We start from the raw sequence: 17,653 nt of genomic DNA, 5'->3' as shown, positions 1-17,653 counted from the left end.
ACAGTGCAGAGGGGCTAAGGGCTAAAGCAATAGGAATAAAATCTAAAGCATATTATGAAAGAGTATAAAACATTCCGATCAAATTAAAACCCTTAGGAATGGAGCGTAACCAGGCTGTTTAATACGTTTAAACATCTCTAAGTAACATAAAAAGCTCCGTACTGAATCTGTATAACACTTTCTTTTAAGGGATACTGAATCCCAGCAATGGAATTGATGTCAAACTACATCTTAATACAGTGGGATGATGCAAATCCTCAAACGCTCACTTTATTAGCACATGTCTCGCAGGAATTTCACACTACATGGAATGATTACTAAAAATAGAGGGCTAAGCAATGGAGTCCTGCGCTGGTTAATCCATGATAGAGCTACTCGCGTGTCAGTTTATACACTGCCATTATGTTTACAGAGAATAGCTGATCTCTCCACCGCTGTTTCCGTCACAAGAGCGACCACATCTGTTTTGCACATTCCTGGCCACTTTAAAGACCCTCCCGGTGTAGTTAAATTAGAACCAGCGCAGATTTATAAATGTTAAATCCTCCAATAATCTACGGCTTGACATGACCTTAAACATATCCAGCACTGGCCGACATTATTGGTCTAATATGAGGCAACAGTTTGGCTAGAAATAGTTCGAGGTGATTTGTATACAGTGTGCGAATTTTTAGCACTCACGTAACTCTGTCTTGTAATGATATAGTGTGTGAGAGAGAGAGAGAGAGAGTGTGTGTGTGAGAGAGAGAGAGAGAGAGTGAGAGCGTGTGAATGTGTGTGTGTGTCTGTGTGTGTGTGTGTGTATTTGTAACCATGCTCCACACTCCAGGGACAGAGCTAGGCGTTAACTGCAAATCCAGCATGAAGAGCAGGCTCTACTCTTGGCCTCAGAGTTGCCTGATCAATGGCCCTGCTCTTTTGAAAAGCCAAACCCAGCTGAACTCAGAAAGCCTCGGAATCATCACACAGCCACCCCAGGCAAGCAAGGTGTAAGGAGAAAGGCTAGCATGATAAAAAAACTAAAACCCAACCCCACCCATGCCCTCATGAAAAAATGACTGTCCTCCTGTTTTTCAACTCTTGTTCTTCAAAGGGGAATTGCACAGACAAATCATGTCAAATCATGGTAGGGTGTCCAGAGTCTGGTTGGTATGGAGTTGGTGCTGGCTAATATAGATATTCTTTATGAGAAATCAAAATGTATATAACTCATAATTGCCAAAATAGTAATATTTGGTTGCTTGTGCTGCCATCTTGTTTTGAGAGTGCCTCTAAAAATCTCTATTTGAAGGGTTTTGATGTGTTGATGTTGGGCTTTTACTCCCAACACATACCCCTACCCCTCAAGCCTAACAAGAATCCAGGTGCACTCTCACAAAACAGAGAGGGGAAGGGCTAAGTGGTAGGGCCTAGGGGGTAAAATGTGATTGGGCCTAGAATTGGTAGAAAAAAATATAAACTATAAAACTATAATTTTCTGACAGAATTCGATCTACAGATATGCCCTATAGCATGTTGAAAATGTAAGGATCTCGGTTATCTCATTTTGAAAATTGAATAAAACAGTATATTGATTAACCAAATGATTCAAGGCTTAGATGTAGGGTGAAGTGTTAGGGCCACATGGCCTTCCAAACAGATATTTTTCCCAGGCACACTCCAAACAGAGGGTTATGGGAAATCACTGACAATATGGCTCAGCAAGTGACCAAAGACAGCCAAATATTGTTGCTCTCCAATGAAAAACATGTGTCTTCAAAACAGCAGCTTTACAAGAGCTATCTGACAGGGCCAGAGGAAAGTGGTGAGAAATCTGGGCCAGATCAGGCCCGAGTTTGGGATGACAATCTAAATTCTAGTCCGGATTTTATATATATTTACTCTGCGTTTAGAACTATACTCCACACTGCAAGAGAGGGCCAATGTAAATCCTGCCCACAGAGAAAACACTGATGCCAATCAGAATGTTAATCCCACCCACTGAGGACACTGATTGGTCTACTGAGCAAAAGTAGAGGCCAATTCGGATACTCTGTTTGTCACATTCATTACGTTCGTCATTCACTGTCCTGATTTTCCGAATATTGTAGACGACCTGCAGGCATCAGGGAGTCTCTATCAATAGTAGTAAAATTCCATCGACTCGAGGGAGAAAACCAGACTCAAACCCGGGTTTCTAAGCATTCCACACCAAACTGTGTCAATGTAAAAAAAAAAAAAAAAAACTAACCTTCCCTTTTCTTAAAATACTCAATAAGTGCAATCTTAGGTACCTTTGCAAAGGGCAAATGTCTCTTTAAGAACAGCTCAGAACCTCTTTAGTCAATTTCATTATCACCATAATCTCTTTCTCATAAGCTTAGTCCAAATTCAGGGTTAGGATGTCAAATTTATTAATTCAAAAAAAGACAGAAAGTGAAAGATCTCTAATAACCCTAATTAGTGAACCAAGGGCACGCAACCTCCACAAGAACCTGAGGAGGAAACCTGGATGCATGATTTTCCTCTGATTGACAGCAAGGGCTCAGATTAAGGGGAAAAACAAATAAATGACATTCTCTCTAAATATAGAGTTTTTTTTTCTATTATCATTAAACAATTGGTGGAACATGAAAATAATATTATGGTACACAAATTCAAAATTATGATTAAAGTAAAGCACACAGATTATGCAGAGAATGAGACAAGCCAGTATCCGATGTTGCTTGAGATCTGATGGGCTATTGATTGTGCTGGAACTCCAGTAAACAGCATGTTAGACAGGAGATCATGGTAGGTAGCAACTTGACTAGATCACGATAAGTTAGAACCGCTGTGGAAATATCACAGTGGGTGCCCTTAAAGAGCTCTACAAACATCCCGTTTTATCTCTTTGGCAAGATGCAGTATTTAACCCTATGCAGACCTCTGCAATGAAGTAGCTTGTTGGCAGATTGATGCCAAAATGCATCATTGGCAGCGAGCAGCCTCTGGTGAGTGTCTGTAGCTCTTCTCATTTATTGACATATTGTGGTGGACAGATGCAAGCGGCAGCACCAACGTTGATACATGTTTTTGCTGCAATCAGTACATTTATGCCCCTTGTGCTAACCCTCATTATATACCATAAAACAGCTGGAAACACACATGGCCATTGATTTCCGCCTGGGGCATCATTGTGTGAACTCAACAGGAAGCTTTTGTAGAGTTTCTGAATCTGGAAAAAAAAAAAGAAAAAGGAAAAATAACTGTTTGACAAACAAGTTGCCGATATAACCTTTGATATTTGACACTCTTGAAACTGTGTTGGAAAGTTGCCTGGGAATGCCAGCAAAAAACACATGAACAGGAAGAATAAATGGAGATATGCACTACATACATAGTGCCACACTCTTTGTACAGTATAATACTTCTTATAATACTCTTTTGCCACAGCTGCTATGAATCCTTTGTGTCCATTGTACACAGTTAACCCATCTTTCCTCTCGCGCTGGGTGTGAGTTTCTAGCTAACACAAGGCACACTTCCCTCTGTGTGTTTGACCTGTTTAGCAGCACCATATTCGTGGCTCTTTACAGCAGTGCAAACAAAGAACGGAGCGAGAACAAAGACAGGCGTAATTACGTTCGCTGAGGGGTAAGGTGGCCAAAACTGCATCGTGCTCATCTTACACTGGTGGGGAAAGCATTCAGCCCACCAGGAGCCTTTCACAGGAAACAGGACAAGGAATGCCAAACAAAAGGGGGGCAAGTTGATTCCTGCACACACACACACACACACACCAGAGCACTGCCTCAAAAACTGTGGTCACTGCACTATCCTGAGACTTATGACCTATTTCCTGTATCCTATCCATTTATCTTGCATTTTCTTAGTTTTTCTTAGTTATTAATAATTGTCTTATAATGACTTATAATGTTAAATAAAAACATATATAATATATATATATATATATATATATATATATATATATATATATATATATATATATATATATATTTGTTTTTTGCATATTTAATTATTTCTACATTTCAAATTATTTTTATCCATTCCTATTAAATTATTAAATATTTTTGTTAACCCATAAGAACCTAGACCCATTTCTGAATATTGACTGGCATTTCTGAATTCAGTATTTAGTTCATTCATGTTTTTTTCTTTCTGTGAAAACATGACTGAAAATATGAACACAAATGACAACAATTTCATAACCAGTAGTTTAACATTTTGTTCTAGAAATGAATTCGGAAATAGTTCTATAGAATTTCTATAGAAAACCTTTAAAGCATTTGAATGGTTAAATGGTTGGAACAGACCTGTAGAATCTAAAGCACACTTTTAAAAGGAGCTAGTTTAGTTTTATCTCAAGCACTCCTCAACTCAATACTCCTATGAACTGTAAATAAGGTCAGATGAACCAACACATATTCACACACTGTGCTGTGCTCATGCTCGCATGATATTATAGTGTATGTCAATTAGGGGCTTCATATGTGAAAATGATGGTCAGAACGATGAAACACAAAGAACATACTTCACTCTTATGGATATGTACAGTATGTTTACATTAAAGATGCACTGAATGTTTGGCAACCTAAAAAATGGCAAAAAAAAGCTGCTAAAACCTGCTAAAACCTGCATAAAACATAAAAATAAAAAATACAGTGCATCAAAAGAAATATAAGGTGCACTTAAAATTATTACCTTATAATCCAGTGTATTCACGTGTTATACAGGAGTTACAGTGCAGTTTCTCCAGCAGTATTAGCATTAGCCGCTAACCACGGCGCTAGTTCTTTCAGAGGCGTTCAGAGGTGAGTATTATTCGACTGTAGTCTGCATGTTTACCGTGTTAAAACAAGCTATGTGGGATGAACCACTAGCTGATAGCACCCTGTCTTACTGGAACACTCCGGGTTCCTCAGTGTAGCACTGTTTTACTAGTGCTAAGCACTGCTAACTGTGCCTAGCACTGCTGCTAACTGCCTTAAAAAAATGGAAAGTGGAGCTTACTGTAAGTAAGTACTGTAACAGAAGTGATTTACTCACCCAAATTAACAGTTTTTAGGAGAGAAATCTGTGTAGATTAACATCCAGCCCATGTTTGACTTGAAAATGCTGTTTTTTTTTTATTTTTTTTTTTTATTACAGTTACAGTTTTGTTTGCGCCCCCAGCAGCAAGACTTGCTAAAATTAGAAGGGAAACATGGCGACACCTTGTTTGTTCCTTACTATTGTCACTTAAAATGTGCCTTATAATCTGGTGCGCTTTATAATCTGTAAAATACGGTATGAACTACATTAAGCTCGTGGAGTAAGCAAATGTAACTTTTCCATGACCGGATATACATTCCCACACCTTTATCCATTCCACATTTGCATAACCTCTCCCCTGTTTTCCACTGAGCCGCTGAATTAGAAGCCTTAGGACGTGGATGTCCATGAAGTGTAAATGGTTAAATAAACTCTGTGGCTCGTCTTCATTACCTTGTATGAGCATTTATTACTGAATACTTGAGCACTGTACTCTGACACTGTGGGAGAAGTCAGCGTTGGCTTCGGAGAGTCCTGAGAGCCCTCTGTGGTGTCATACTCCACAATAACACTGTAATGTCATTCTGAAATAAAGAAGTTTTGCACATGAGTGGCTCTGGTTTCGTCCTCAGGGTTACTTTCTGAAATTAAAATAGAGTGAATGAGCTTCCCTTTGAAGGCCAGGCAGATAGAGCAACGGATGAGAGAGAGAGAAAGTGAGAGAGAAAAAGAGAGAGAGAGAGAGAGAGAGAGAGTGGGTGGGAGAAAGAAAGGGGCTGGGGGCAAGCAATAGGAGCGCAATTAAAATTGCACACACTGGCGAAATCTCCCTCTTTTAAAGCACAAGTCCTACCCCTCTTTTGGGAGCTCATCAACCCTGGCGCCTTTTGAAGATTTCGCCGCTTTTTATGCTCTGGTTTAAGGCACACAACGAGGTACTGGACACTCCATTATGGCTTTGTTTGCCCTTTATATACTGTATCAACCGCATAATAACAAAGAAACGCTAAACTTTTGCAATATTCTTAGCACAGGCTTCTGCTCCCTCCTAATATCTCGGCTCCTGATGAGCAGAAAGCACATCCTGGTGAGAGAGAAGACACTGGCAACTGCAGTGCGGGTGTTCATGATGATTTGCTGCTGTTAACTGGAGTACTGTACTTATTGAATACTGTAGTCATTAAGAATGAAACAAGAAAACATATCGTACTGTATCATATTGTATCATTGTACTATGACAACATTAAAGTCACACATTAGCATGTTAGCTTGTAGCTAGTTTGTGTATGCATGTGGCAAGTTCCTACAGTAACAGATCATAGCCCTGTTGAAATTGTTGAATGCTCTTATATACTGAAATATATATTTCAGCATTAACACACACTATATAACTAATGAAAAATAGAATAGGACACTCTGGAGCAGATAAACATGAACCTATTGGCACCATGTGTAATGCCAGATGTGAGCTAGAGAAGTATAAATCCTCTCAGCATTAAACTTTGAAGCAGTAGAACTGTGGAAATTCTTGGAATGATGGTGCTCTATAAGGCTATCCTAAACTACGGACAACATATCTCCCAAATTCCAAATAAAAATATTGTAATTTAGACCATTTACTTGCAAAAAATGAGAAATCGATCAAATAAAAAAAAATCGATAAAAAAAAAGATGCAGAGCTTTCTGACCTTAAATAATGCAAAGAAAACAAGTTCATATTAATAAAGTTTTCAATTAATATTTGGTGGAATAATCCTGATTTTTATGCAGTGTTCATGCATCTTGGCATGTTCTCCTCCACCAGACTTACACACTGCTTTTGATAACTTTATGCCACTGCTGGTACAAGAAATTAAGCAGTTCAGCTTGGGTTGATGGCTTTTGATCATTCATCTTCCTCTTGATTATATTCCAGAGGTTTTCAATTTGGTAAAATCAAAGAAACTCATCATTTTTAAGTACTCTCTTGTTTTTTTTTTTTTTTTCCCAGAGCTGCATATGTTTTTAATATCAAAGTTGAAATATGTGATTGAAAGAGTTGTATTTGACTCAAACTCACCAAATGCAAAACTGCAGATGAATTTTAAAATATTTTGCAAGCAATTGTCTTGTAATAGAATAAACTAAATAATAATGCATTACTGATTCCAAATTAATCATGTGTGTTAACACTTTAACGCTTTCAGACCTACATAAAAATTCAGTAACGAACTGATTAACATAAAATGCAGTCCTTCTGTAAAGAATCCTCGGTAACACTTTCTATGAATCAGGTATCTATAAAGCATTATAAATGCATTCATAAAGCTTCATGAACCATTCATAATGCTTTATAACACTTGACATAAACCTTTCTAACTATACGTAATTGTTTATAATCTCAAACATAAAACGTTTTAACACCACAGTATAAAGCTTTATATCACAAAGAAATATAATGCATTATAATATATTGTTCGGTAAATGGACATAGGTAAAGTGATTTATTGACTTATTCCACATTACAGAACAATTTTCATTAAAACATATAGCAGTTAGAGGGAAGGCATCACTGTGGACCTTGATAAAGCAGTATGCGAATGAACTCAACATCTATTAAGCTTTATGAAACAGGTCTCACCAATAATATAAAGAACAGCAAATGCAAATATATTATAATGCATTATATCGCTTTGTGATATAAAGCTTTATACTGTGGTGTTATAACGTTTTAAGTTTGAGATTATAAACGTTTATGTATAGTTAGAAAGGCTTATGTTAAGTGTTATGAAGCATTATGAATGGTTTATGAAGCTTTATGAATGCATTTATTATGCTTTATAGATACCTGATTCCTAGAAAGTGTTACCGAATCCTCTACGGTGTGGTTGAAGATGAATGTGTGTGTTACTGTGTGCGTCTGTGAGTGTGAAGTTGAGCACAGCATTGAGTGTAATCCTCTGTCTAATACTGAGGACTGCAGTGTAGTGTAATGCTGGGTGTAAGACAGTATATTAGCGGAGTGTAGTCCATCCTGACAAACTGACTGGGTGCAGCTGTGGCGGGCAGTGAGCGGCAGTGTCGCCTCGCGCTGTGGAGTGCTCTAATGGAGGGTGATGAATCACCAGCCTGACACTTCTAATTGCGTTCCTTTTTTTACTTCTCTGTAATGACAGCTGTTCTGAGGACAATCTTAAACGCTTCCTGTGTCAAACCTGCCATATCCACAACACGTTTCACTACTGGAAGTGTGTCTGTGTTGTTAGTGTGAACACGTACACACGTGTTTGCGTGGGTTTGTGCTACTGGCCCCAATACATGTAGCAGCGTGGTGCAGTCATGTGTTTTGTGTGTGTGTGGGGTGGGTTTTTGTTCAACTTTTTAAAAATGAAATCACGCTATTGCAAGAAACTGTCTACAACAATAGAACAAATACAGGGGTTTGACAATTAAAAACTGAAACACCTGGTTTTTAAGATACATCACAAAGACTTGCTGTCTTGGTCACAGATGCGCCAGCAAGACGTGCACCAACAATTTGTCCTCTTTTCAACTCTGGTATGTCACCCATAATGTTGTGTGCATTGCAATATTTTGAGCAAAACTGTGCTCTTACCCTGCTAATTGAACCTTCACACTCTGCTCTTACTGGTGCAATGTGCAATTAATGAAGATTGGCCACCAGACTGGTCCAATTTAGCCATGAAACCTCCCGCACTAAAATGACAGGTGTTTCAGTTTCATTGTCCAACCCATGTAGAAACACCCTGTGTACATCTCATGAAAAAGTGAGGTCTTCTAATGGTAGATAATATATTTGGACGTCAACTGTAGCAAGAGCCACCTGATCATTCTATGATGACATTTTAGGATCTTTTGGAGACTCCATTCCACGTCTTGTGGTCTATTCTTGGGCTGCTAGGACAACCTGACTCGACCGATTGGGCAGTTGCTTTAATTGTCCTCCACTTTTAAATTCCTTTATGGACAGTGGAATGGCTTAACTATAATAGTTCTGCAGTATTTTTAATTTCATCCTCATCCAAAACTCATTGGTATCTACAATCAGCAGGGATATTACTCTCAAAAAAAATATTTCTTCAGTTTTCTTACAATTTAATTATATTACATTATATTATTACTATATAATGTATAATTACATGTAATTATATTCTCTCAATTCTATTAAAATGAATATTGAATGTCCATATGTTTAAATATGTTAAAATGACAACGCTGTTTGTGGGGTGTCTCAAATTCTTCACACAATCCTATAATAGGGATGTATGCAATATGCTCTCGGTTCAATATACGTCCATGGATAAACACCTTGCACACAGAAGCCATCAAGCTGCTTTGTCTTTCTAATGGCTCTGGGACATCACAACAGGGTATTATGGTTTCATAAATGATAATTTATGCGGCCATGTAAAAATCTGGCCACAAAGCTTCATCACCCAGCCTCTTCCTTGCATCTTCTGGAGCTAATTACTAGGTCAAAAAAGCCATTTGTAGCATCCAAGAACAACCCCCTTTCCAAACACCTCACACATTATGCAAAAATGCCAGATGCTGGCAACACCTTCTGAAAAAAGTTGGTGCAAGGGTGAGAGACTGTAGACGGAGGAGAGCAGCTGAATGCACTCGCTTTATTTGATTAATTTGTCGACCTTAAAAGAGGGAAAACCAGATGTTTTCGTCCTGCAGGAAGGTGAAAATCTCTCACTGATGGTAAGCATATATTGCTGCGAAATGCGTTGGTCAACGCTGGCCTAGCGTAGCCGCTGCTAGCTTTCGCACCCTTTGTTTACGTATATATTTACGCATTTATTTACGTATATATTTTACTTAATCTTATTTATTCTTAACTTTTTTTATTATTATTTTAGTTCTTCTCTAAGTTCTTTATTTTCTTTTTATTTCTTTCCTTATTTTATTATTATTATTATTATCTTTTTTACAGTTTTGTATTATTACTTTTTAACTTATTTTGATTTTCTTTTATTATTACTATTATTATTTTTATTATTGCTTTTATTTTTTTAGTTCATTTATTTATTTGTTTATTTGTATTTTTATTGTATTATGTGAAAGTAAGTTTTAGCTTAATTTTAATATTTTTTTTGTTGTATGAATCTTATCTTCTTTTGATCTTAATTTCTTATCAATTAAACCAAGTTTTACTATAATAATATTTTTTACAATTCTAATTCTATTTTTTTTTTTTAAATTTTGTAAATGCTCAACTACATTGAAAATGAGGGTTGCCCTTAATGTACTTTCTGAGTGAAAATAAAGGTTGATTGATTGATTGATTGAATAATGTAAGGAGCTGTAAGAAGAGTGATGACTGTGGAGATATGTGCTGGTAAAGTGTGCTGAAAGTTAAGTGTGCTGAAAGTGGATTCTGAAGCAGAACAGAAGCAAAGAGAGATGATGGACAGGGCCACTAGACCCAACCAGACTATGGAAGCCGAAAAATCTCTGTGAGTGCTTGGTAAGTTATTCTCTTAAGACCAAAACACAGGAGCTGACATCCCAAACATCAGATCTGATAGCCTCATATGCGAGTTACAGAGCTACAAAGGCACACACAAAGACGCAAGCACACACACAAAGTGCTTTTAGCAGTACTGGGCATGAAGCTTTTCACGGGCATGCTGTACTGGATGCTCCTGCAGAGAAGATGGACTGGAGAGAATGCCTGCTGTGTGTTTGCGTGTTGACTACACGACTCCAAGTCTGGAGGCCACAGAGGGGACAGGCCACTGCTTTCAGAGACATGTCAACCGGACACATTAACTCATAAAATATCTTCTGACCGCATGAAAAATGCAGGCCGACTTCAGGAGCAGCATATGTATAATTGATTCAAATGAGGAGCTCTTCCCCGGCTCGATTCGTGCGCATGGCTTCCCGGAGCTACTGTGCACGGGACGTAAAATATAGGGCAGAGGAGGAGAGTTCCCCTGCCACGACCTGACCCCGCCTGGGCTGCGGCAGAGCTGAACGACAGAGTCGCACGACAGAGCAAGCAAGTGAGCGACAGGACAACACGCAAGACAAGCGTGGTAGAAAGCTTGAAGAGATTTCACTCTCTTCATGCACCATTAGGAAAATGAGCCACGGCTGATGAGAGAGGACTTGTGAACACAGGCGGTGATGTCAAAGTTTAGAAAGAGGACGTCGCATGCGCCCGTACTTCACACAGCCTGACAGCGTGTTTGCCGAGCAGAAAGGAGAAAAACGACGGACGCGTCTAGGCTCCATCAGACTCAAATTGAAATATTCCTTATTGCCCTGTATAAATTGATAACACGCACACCTTTAATAATGTATGGAATCCCTTCTGTTTAAATGTCTGTCAAGTAACAGTTTCAGTTGAGCGGACTCGAAACTGGATGAATTTTTCACAAAGCATAACCACGGCTTTCTTTTAGCATCAACATCTCAGTCATGCAAACGAAGGCTGCTGCCACCAGCCTAACAGAGAGCGCTCACTCTGCTCTGCAGGACGCGCCTTTCAGAGATACAAATGCGATCACTTTTTATTAATCAATATGCAAAACAAGCTGCTCACCACAGAACTATTACAACGTATTTTTTTGCACTATAAGGCGTATATAAAATCCTTCGATATTCCCAAAAATCAACAGTGCATCTTATAATCTGGTATGCCTTCAGCATTATAAGGCTCCAGCATTATAAAGGAGTTTCAGTGAAGTTTCTCCAGCACTGAGGCTGGAGCAGTATTAGCATTAGCCGCTAACCTCAGCGCTAGCTCTTTCACCGTTCACAGGTCAGTATATTGGACTGTAGCCTGCGAATATGCTAAAACAAGCTACGTGGAACGAACCACTAACTGGTATTGCCCTAGGTTACCGGAACACTCATTCCACTGTTTACTAGCGGCTAGCTCTGCTGCTAACCATGCTAAAATACTGGAAATCTAAGCTTACTATAAGTAAACAGACGCGCTTTACTCACCCAAATAAACAAATAAAGTTTTTAGGAGAGATATCTGTGTAGATTAACATCCAGCACTCGTTTGACTTTGAAATAGTTTTTTTTAAGAATTTTGTTTACTGCTGAATAAGAAGAGGAACATGATGACACTCTTGTTCCTTACTAGTTTCACTTAAAATGCGCCTTATAATCCAGTGCGCCTTATGTATTAAAATAGACCAGAAAATAGACGTATATTTATAGTTCACCTTACACTCTGTAAAATACGGTTTACATAAACCTCAATAATTTTTGCTGAACTTGTATTTTAAAATGATTACATTTTTTTCTGTCATTTAAATGGGTGTAATTGTATTATTATGCAATTTTATGTTATATACTGGGACAATATATTGTGCAAAAAATAGTCAAAGTAATAGGCCTAGCCCCAAACTGATAAATATAATGTATGAACAAATCACACCTAGAACAGTTTGCAACTGTGAGTATGTGTAGTTTAAGCCTGTTACAGCACTGGTTCTCAATGCTGATCATGAAGGACCTTTTGTACTCCCCTGAGGAACTTTAAGGAACATTTTCCTTGTTCCCACACAACACACATTCAGCTAATCAGCTAGCTAGTTAACCAAACACCACCAGCTAACAAACCACAGAAACAAACACAAACCTGTACACTGTATAAATACCACACAACACTGCAATTCAAGTGCTTAGATGAACAACAACAGAGAGAATACCATGGCAGGTATATGCTAATTAACCAGAGACCTACCTGTGACAGCAGTAGGTGCAGATGTCTGGATTGACTGGTGAAGGAGGTGATCTTTACTTGTTAGCTAACGCTAGTTAGGTTAGCATCTCCAGCATGCAGCACTCCCCAAAACAGACACTCTGGCCTGTTGAAGCTTTTGAAATTTCAATAAAACTACTTTTTACTTTATAAACTCCTGACAAACAAATGAACAGACATTTATTTATTGTTAGTATTGAGAGTTAACTTTCCTTGTTTTTGTTTTGTTTTTGTGAGCAAAGTCATTCACTGCTGCCTCATTCCTCAACAAACATGGAAGCTCTTAAGCCCCGCCTTATTTTCTTAACCCTCCAATCACTGCTCAGCTCAGCCTGTCATTCTGTGTTCGGATTGGTTAACTCATTTACAATGTAGTATTTACTATATCGTGAACTGACTAGTGCTGCCTTTAAATTCCTACTTAAAATGTTTTTATGTTTATATAATATAGTATGTGTGAAGTATGTTGTTAAAAAATAATCCAGACAGTTTAAGTATATTTTTTGTATGTTTTTCTTCACGTTTTAGGGGGGGAAAATCTGCAATGTGTCCATCCAATAGTAGTAGGTTTCGTTGAAATACTTTTATTTAAAATAAAATAAAAAACTAAAAGCTTATATGTCTGTCATACTTTAAACACTTGTAGTAAATAAAATAAAATAAAATAAAAAACGAATAAATGAAAGGCAACCCTAATTTTTTCATTGTTTAAATCCACAAGGAACTGATTTTTTTTAAAGGGAAGACATTGACTGTGACACTCAAAATGGCTACCAGGTAAGCAGCTCCTTTCATATCTCTCTAGAGAAATATGAACCTTATAACACACCTTTCTGCTTCTCATTACCCATATATTACTTTTAAAGTTAATCTTAAGTCATCAAGAAGAAAATTGATCTTTAAATGCCCAATAAATACAGATTTTGTGAGAATGACCCATATAACCTAGTTCACTATTTGTGTAACAGAGAGTGATTCTAAATACAGCTTCAGTTTACAGTTGTGCAGGGGGGGGCGTGTGGATGTATTTAAATGCTTTTATGGTAACAGCAACCAAAAAATGTAAATTGTTTTTAAAGGTAAGATATAAATATAAATTCTATAAATAGTTTTTTTTTAATCAAGTTATATTTAATAAATCCCTTTAACATACCCCCTTCCAGTTTGCATAAAGAGAAGTGTGCCACAGTTTAATAAACCCATTTTGTTGTAAAGAAATATAGGACTGCATATGGAAGGAAAAAAATATGCTGTTATTTAAGTGTAGTCAGTTACTAGAATATATTGCTGGTTAGCTAGGTGTCAGCTAGGGCAAGCTTGACAAACTAATTGGCCAAGGACAATTTTATACTGTTTATATATACATGCATTGTTTGGTTAATCAGATTTTTTAAGGCTAAATGTCCTCTATTCTGTTTTCTAATTTCATCAAATGATAGCGCTTTTGTTTACTTAATTATCTAGGTGGTTATGTGAGTTGAACATGAAAGGCCGAACAGCTATGCTATCAAACGATTTTCAGCTAAAATACTGTAATATTTTTGTAGTTAGCTTATCTTTCTGGCCACAGAAAGCTGCAGTTTCTTGTGCAACCACATGATGGAACTCTGGAACACATATGCAGACACTACTCGCTCGTCAGCAGCCAATCAGGGCTGGAACAGCCAATCAAAGAAAATATCCAGCTCTGGCTCAGCCAGTCTGGAATTCCTGACCTTCACATTTGTGGAGCGTTTAGCTAAAACTTATGGAGGAAAGACAATTTAAGATTTTAACCCCACTAACTGGATAATATCACTGTCAACAGAGCAGCTTTCAGTCAATACTGTGAGTAGCAGAGCTAACGAACACCACTAACCACAGCAAACGGCAAATAATGCACTTTTAGTGTTGGATAAGCAGCTCCTTTTGGTAGTTTTTCTACTCCAAGCCTCACAGTGCTGTATCTACAAGGTTTTACATATTCTGTCAGCTGGAATTTCACAGTGTTTTTTTTAATGTGGTTGATTGTAAAAAGTAAAGAACATAGCATGCACAGAAGCCCTTCATTAATGCAGTGTTAGCATCTAAGTAAAAACATTTCTGAAAACCTCTTTTGAAAACCATTTATTTGGGTGAGTAAAGCCCTTTAAAGCGTTTATTTACAGCCTAAATCAAAATTCCCAGTGTTTGTTTAGAGGTGGCCAAAATTATGTGAAATTACCAAATTTGCCCAAAAAAAGGTTAACAAAACTGAGATACTGAGTTGCTCAACAGATTAACATAACAAAGTCTGGCATGTTGGTGTTGTGGATCCAGTAGGCTATTGGCTCTAGAAACTGTAAGAGGGTTGCTCCTCTGTTTTTAACCAAAGCGGCTTCTCTCTTGCTATATAATATTACATGTTGAATGTGTATGAGCTTTAATCTCAGTGGAGGAAGTGGAGCTTCGTTAGGCCTTTTAGTCTCCTCCTCCCCATCAGGACAAAGGTCCTGCCAGAAGCCTTCACGTGCAGCAATTACCTGGACCAAATCAATGGCAATTGTTTTCCGCCTTTAACCTTGCGAATAAATCAGGCTTCTGCTTGAAAGTAGTTAACACTACCACTCTTGCGGCTTAGACTTCAAGGTCATTATCTGATTTAGGCGAGGGTGGTGGGGGGCAGCATTTTTCCTCCTCTCATTTTCTTTTTCTTTTCTATCTCTTTTTTTTTTTCCTCTCTCTCTCTCGCCTTGCCGTTGAATGGCAACCCCTAATCAAGTCTTGACTGAAGCCCGATTTTAATCACTCTTCACACAGAGCTGCCAAATTCCTACAGGCAAATAGCCATGAAAAATTTACCAGCAGTTCTTCACCTTGTGGTGCGCCGCTATTTGTTGTCCTGCTTAAATGTATAAAATAATATATTATTGAGTGGCGGGCGAGGAGGATGGGAGCAAAGAGGAAAGCATTGAGGGATTCCAAGGTCAGCTTTATGTGCCTCAGGACTAACCGATCAATATGATTTGGTCAATAAGTTCTTTATTACTACACTATCACTGCGAGCAAAATAATTTTGGAGTTGAAACGCATTTTTGTAGAACCAGCACTCGGAATATCGAGCGGTGTGCCATAAAGTAATATAAAGTAATAACTCTCTGAGGAAATGTGTGTGTCTTTTTTGCAATTCAAATGCGAATTCCTTTTTATCATATTCTACAATTAAAATGTACTTTTGGCACAACTTGTGTTATTTGGCAACAATTAATTCAAATCTCTGAAACACGCACACACACAAACAAACAAACACAAAACAATACGTTTCAAGGCACCCCACACTTTGAAGTAGTTGAAGAAGTTTTGGAACCAGGTCTTTACCAGGCATTTACAGTAGTAACTCTTTCAGTTGCTCCTCAGCAGCGGCTAACGGGGCTAGCAGAACTCCTCTCTCCCCTCTCTCGCAGGCTCACAGTTCACTCTTTAGACTCTCACTGGGGGCCAATTATATGATGGAGTAAGCACACAAATGTGTGTGCCAGTGGCCCTAGTGACGGTAGGTGTCCTCCTGTCCCAACGGCACGTCCGCGTACGGCTTTTACAATGCAGCCCCTGCCCACTGTAACTGCGGCGCCGCGGGTGAAGGACACCAAGACGCAATAAATATGGATGCAAAACAAAAATAATATTATAATAGTACATAAAAAGGCACCGCCATCTTTTCCTATCCGGCAGCATAGAAGTGGAGCTTTACTACAGCTTGTAAAACTGCTTTATCACCTGCCACTGCAGCCACAGAGGAGAGAGGAAAGGCACACTATACTACCTCCATGCATTAGGGGCATTGCATCTCTTTAAAGACAAGGCAGAGCGCTGGCCTTTCTCTGTAGCTTTCTTTCAGATGTTTTTTTGTTTTTTTTTCCCAAAGACACATTTAACCTTTCTTGCTCTTTCGCTTCTTGGGCTGACTCTGCTCAAGGTTTTCCGAATGAAGAAGCCGCTATTGAAAAGATGCATTCTTCACGTAGCGTGAAGCCTATTATTTGCTAGATGATGTACGTCGTCGATTCCGATGTTGTATCAATAAATCAACCTTTTATATCACCCTGTCGAAACCATATGTAAGGAGACGGCTCCTGGAATTCCCAAAATAAACACAGACTCTCCATATTTCTAACTCTGATGGCTGTGACATGCAGTACTTCAGCAGAAGCGTGGGGTAATCTCAGCACTCAGTTGCACAGGCCCAGGTGAGACCTCTTTTCAGCAGAACTGTCCAGGAAGAAAAGGAACAAACACAGCCCTACTCTGACAAATGGCTCTGCGGTCAGTTACACTTTGGACTTGGCCCAGATAAAGAGAGAGAGAACCAACCACAATATCACTGATTCTTGCCATGGAAAATTCTTCCCTCAAAGAATGACTTGGGGGAAATAGCTATATATTTTATTGTTCTTCACGGAGGAATGCTTTTCTTTGGAAGTATTTTCTTCTCAAATCATGTTTGGTCAGTTCAGTAATTTCTCCTTTCCTACTAAATCAGTCACCGGCATGGAAGACGGCACTTCATCTCTCCCACTTTTTTATTGTGGACTGAAATTCCTGCCGTTTGCTTGCTGAGCACGAGGGCCTGCAGACTCAAAAAAAGCTTTGACTAGAAAAGATCAGGGCGTTCTGCTCCTCTCTGACCACACGCCAGACACAATAACACTCTCTGACCCCAACTGTTGTTCTGTTGCTTAACCTTTGACCCAGTTTATGGCTAACTGGTAGAGAGACAACACTGTTAACCCTAATGAGTTCAACTACTCAAAAGGAACAACAGATGTTTAACATATGAGTTAACAAATGTGTAATGGCATCACTCATAACTACTATTCATTGGCAAAAAAAATAACAAATGAAGATCATGCAAGGAAAGTGAACTAATTAAAAATATATTAGACAGAT

The 17,653-nt window shown here is 38.4% G+C and overlaps 1 long non-coding RNA gene across 1 annotated transcript in view; it reads right to left on the bottom strand.

Moving 5' to 3' along the window:
* LOC125803000 (uncharacterized) overlaps positions 1 to 12,964 on the bottom strand; it is a 124,920-nt gene extending 111,956 nt beyond the window's left edge. The window contains exon 1 of the long non-coding RNA XR_007440052.1: positions 12,731 to 12,964. This is a non-coding gene — a long non-coding RNA (uncharacterized LOC125803000). The remainder of the gene's footprint in view (positions 1 to 12,730) is intronic.
* Positions 12,965 to 17,653: the final 4,689 nt, after the last annotated feature.

This window comes from Astyanax mexicanus, chromosome 7 (assembly GCF_023375975.1).
Source record: "Astyanax mexicanus isolate ESR-SI-001 chromosome 7, AstMex3_surface, whole genome shotgun sequence".
In the NCBI taxonomy this organism is placed as follows: Eukaryota; Metazoa; Chordata; class Actinopteri; order Characiformes; family Acestrorhamphidae; genus Astyanax; species Astyanax mexicanus.
The sequence above is the reverse complement of the archived record's forward strand: the minus strand, read 5'-3'. Positions and strand labels throughout refer to the sequence as shown.